The following is a 5000-nucleotide window of genomic DNA, read 5'->3' as shown; positions in this document are numbered from 1 at the left end:
TCGTACTTTTGCCATTCCCAAAATACATTCACGAGAGAAAAGGAATTATTTGCGTGAAGAGAAATCAGAATTAAAAAAAGCTTCAAATGTCTCAAAACTCCAACTAGTTTCCATACGTTAAAAGTTGGAAATAAGTTGTACATTTTTTTATTCAATGAAGATAGTAGATTTAAGATCGTGTGGAAGTTGTTTGCTAGTTATAATTAATTTGAATGAATGCTAAAGTAGATCTAAGATATGTTTCCTTTGTCGAAGAAAAGTAATTGATACATGCACCGAAGTGTTTTGCTCGAATGCAGCCATTAAAGATTTTGAAAATTATTGCCCGCATAAAAGAGTAGATTTTGGTAGCTGAGTGATTTGTAGCACTGTAAACCAAACATTTAACATTCATCGACCACCCCCCCCCTCCTCCACGAAAAACAAACAAAACGAGAAACAACAACCTAGTTTCACAATAAATGTCCAAAGTCAGACAACTTGAATTCAAACAATAAGAATATTTCGTTATACTTAATAGTATATCACTTTGAATCTCTAGTCTTGCAAAAGATGGAACGTAAATAAAAGAAAGTTCGAATTGGCTATCGAGCTAACAGTATGTCCTGATTTTCACGAGTTTTTGTCTTTTTTTCCATGACTCATTCATACTTTTTTTTAATGTTAAGTTCGTTCTTCTTCCTTCCTTAAGCCTTACAAATGACTGTCCTAAATGTCAGCTTATATTACGTAGGTTTGAACCTAGGATAAATTTCTCACGATTTGTGACGTCAGTTAAGTATCAGTTAATTCAGCTCATGAATTAGAGACCAAAATGAAGAAGAAAATTTCGGGGAAACTTTTAGGCTTATTAGAGTAATTGGAAAATTATTATTATAGAAAACTAAGTACCATGAATCATGTTCCATTCCTTTTGCAGCAAAATCTAAATAGAAATTCCTATTATGAAATTATAGATTATGAGATCCGGAGTTGGACTAGAAACTAAATAATCAAAAATTAAGTCGGGAAAACTTCCTTTAGTATAATATTGAATCATGGGAAACTAAGCCTAGTTTCTATTTTCAAATCACTGTAAAATTTAAGTGATAATTGTTTTTGTAGTAACAGGAAAATATTTGATATTCCTTCACATCGAGAATAATCATCGTCGATGGTTTTTTTTTCTTAAATAGCAGCTTCATCAATATTAGTCTGCTGTTTAAAGTTTTTGATATATGATAAGGATATTAGCTGGCCCCCTTCTTTCCTTGGCTAACATCTGGATTCCTTATCGGTAAAATGTTGAAGTAAACAAGTGTATTTTGATGCTCAACTGTTTCCTAGAAACACTTGTTTCATTTTGCCTCATGCGAGTCATCATTGACATTATTCTTTTTTCCGAAATAGCTGCTTCCCTTAATGACAGCGGATGGTTTCTTTATCAACTATAGGACCTATATGACGTAAAAAGACCCACATGAGGTTAATAAAAACCTCACATTAAAAACCTATATCTTATATTTTGGGTGAAGCAAGAATTATTATGAGTAGCCTGAATTGTCTATTGGTTTCTGTGAATATTTTGTGGTTTTGATCGAAGAAAGGGGTCAATTGTTTAAAGTATCATTGAAGATGTATGTATATGATAAATCCTAATGCATGTTAAATTTGTCATTGACAAACGGTACTGATCATTGCTGTTGATCTGTTGTATGATGCGCTTTTTTTTTCTTTTTTGTCCTCCTAGTCCAATACTATTGTGTTAATATGTATTTATTTCTGAATTTTAAGTCATGCTATCAGATGAATGTTGAAATTCTCTTTCGTTTTATTCAACGTTTTCGCTCAGGTAAGCTAAATTACACATGGAAATGTTGCTCTCCAAAAACTAAATCCTTCTATATCCATTTTCCAGCTTTTCCATTTCTTATTTTCAGAGCCTCCAATTTTCTTACTGTTTCTTCTGGTCGTTTCAATTCCAAGTCCGATACAAATTTTCTGTCTCCAAACTTTACCAGTCGTTTGATCGAAGTTTGCTTTGTACACAGGATCTTGCCTAACAAACTACAATACCATCATGCGTTCAAACATGTTCAGTTTACCTTTGACGAAAGAAAAGTATATTTTACCCCTATAAAGAATACATTTCGATATACTAGTTTTCACAAGAATTTTTTTGGTCTCGTAATTTTCTCATAATTTTAGCGATTGAATAATTATCTATATTTTAAAAAAAATATTGTAAAGAGACTTCCATATTAACGTAACTTCATTATTTGTTATTTAAAGCAACAATATGAAAAATAATCCAGGATAGAAAAATACTTAAAACTACTCTGATTTGAATTTATCGAACAAAAACGAGTGATTCATGTTTTTATTTTCGTCCCAGACTTTATCGTGTCCTGTGATTGAAGGAAAAGATTTGCTGAGAGCGTAATTATCATCAATTATGAAAAAAAGAAAGAAAAAAAATTACTGGAAACAAGTGATGGCTTTTAGAAAAGCATCCCCCTAAAATTCTATCATCATATTCTTCACAAGGATTTGTACTCCGTTTTCTATACAAGCATGTGTATCCCATTTTCTTCCCCTTTTGCTGTTTCAGATCCTAATTCAGTACCCCATAATTTATCGATATATATATATATATATATATATATATATATATATATATATATATATATATATATATATATATATATATATATATATATATATATATATATATATCAGCAACTATCACGAAGTAGAAATATAGGAAAAAATAACTCAAATTTATTTCATGATTCTTAACTTCTATAATCATTATAAATTTAATTTTTTTATATCACACATGATATTACGATGTTTGTTAAGTAACACAGTAATTATTATACTGATGAATATAATTGCTTAGTTTGCTCTGATTTCTAGTTTTATCCTCTAGGTACAATAGATCTTACAATATCTTTCATATTAACATATCCATTAAAATTCAAGGGTTTTTGTTTTAATGTTACTTGACTTAGTGGCATGGAAGTCTCAAATGGCATTTTTCATCTTATGTAATTTGAATTTTGTAAACGACACACGTTGTTAAGGCTTTGTTAATTTCATTACTGTTCACACTTATAATTCCTCCTTCCGTGTTATATGTGTTAAAAAAAATATTCAAAGCCTTAAAATAGGAAAAAGAATGAATCATATATAAAGATAATCCATGATATCTTCCTACTCAACCTAATAATCTTCATCCTTTCTTTGTCCTTTTATACTTAGAGCTCTTTATCTTCCGAGATTAAATAATTTCTTCATTGGTTTTTCTTCCTGAATTCACTGTCTTTCGAGATCGAACACTTTTCTTCCCTATATTCTCTTCTTAAGGTGTTCGTCTTTAGAGACTTAATCATGTCCTGCCTTGTTTTTTTTTTCTTTCTAATATCGTTGTCTTTTGAGATTGAATAAGTTTTTGCCTCGTCTTTCCTTCATAATATTCTTGTCTTCCTAATTTGAAAAGTTTTGTTCCATGCATTTGCTTTCTAATGTCTTCGTCTTCCGAGATTGAATAACTTTCTCAGAATCTCTAACTCCTTAATTTCTCTATATTGTTTTTGCTTCAACATTTCAACATTCATCTGATACCCTGACCTCTGGCTCATATTTACCCTACAGTACATGTTCGTTTTGATGTCCGTACAAGTCTTTGTATATATACATATGTATGTATATCTATATATCTGTAGATTGTACTTAACCGTTGTAGTTGAATAAAGACGTTATTTTATTACAATAAAATCTGAGTTTTATTCTATTCATTCATTCGGGAGAACCTTATTTGCTACCGAACTTATTGGCAGCTTTACATTGTAATTTATATTTTCTCTTAAAGGTATGACTCACACGAACCTGCCTGCTCATGGTGTGAGCATCACTTACTTGCTTGAGTGGGATTGAATGGTTATTATCTATCTCTCCTTATCTGAAGGGGAATCAGGAGTATAGTAACATTGCATAGCAAAGCGCTCTCTTTATTATTATCATTACTTGTTAAGCTACAGTCCTAGTTGGAAAAGCAGAATGCTATAAGCCCAAGGACCCGAACAGGGAAAATAGCCCAGCGAGGAAAGGCTACAGCCCGAGTTGGAAAAGCAGAATGCTATAAGTCCAGGGACCCCAACAGGGAAAATAGCCCAGTGAGGAAAGGAAACAAGGAAACACATAATGTTTCTAGAACAGTAACCACATTAAATCAAATATTTCCTCTATAAACTATAAAAACAGTATGCTATCTGAAGATAATCTATCACTAACATGAAGGCATCAAACAATTGTTACATCTTCCTGTAAAGGAATTTGAAAAGTGCTCGTACCCTAAGTGACCTCTGGATAACATATCGTGAGAGGTGTGATAAAAATGCTACGAGTTATGTACTGCAACCCCATGTGACATGACCTGCAATTGCCTTCATGTTAAAAGAACACTTCAAGGGGACCATGTATGTGATCTAGCTACATGGTCTCCGTTGGGAATTGTGTGAATTCTAGATGGAAATGTAAACATTGCTTTAAAAGTAGCTATTTATAGGTAACTATCGAAGAACAAAACTGAACTTTAAAGTTATCGTTTTGTGAATTTCTTTTCTCTTTTCCATGACGAAATTTAAAAACTGTTATAGAAGTTAGTGTTGATTTTTGGCAAAGAAATTCATCTAAGGTTTGGCTGCAAGTAGACGTTATTTAAATCTATGCTTACTATATACATAAACGGTGTGTAAATTGATATTGTTTATATATCTTTCGTTGTAACAAAAGCCATCTGCATCAAGACACCAATCTTGAACAGTGCTTGTAATACATTATAAAATTACACCTTACGTCATATTTAACATATTTCAGAAAAGTCAATTTCTTAATACTTCACCCGAGGAGTTTTATACCATAGCGAAAATCCTTTTTGTTGTTCACCTAATAACTGTGTTCTTGTTCGATGTGCCATGAAAATGATTAACCCTGACCTAGTTCTTCCCTGTTATGAA

The 5000-nt window shown here is 31.7% G+C and overlaps 1 pseudogene; it reads left to right on the top strand.

Annotated features, from left to right (window-relative positions):
* The window catches only part of LOC137650286 (uncharacterized), a 156989-nt pseudogene extending 156682 nt beyond the window's left edge, over positions 1–307 (top strand).
* The last annotated feature ends 4693 nt before the right edge of the window (positions 308–5000 follow it).

This window comes from Palaemon carinicauda, chromosome 11, assembly GCF_036898095.1.
Source record: "Palaemon carinicauda isolate YSFRI2023 chromosome 11, ASM3689809v2, whole genome shotgun sequence".
NCBI lineage: Eukaryota > Metazoa > Arthropoda > Malacostraca > Decapoda > Palaemonidae > Palaemon > Palaemon carinicauda.
Note: the sequence above shows the minus strand (reverse complement) of the source record. Positions and strands in the feature narration are given on the sequence as shown.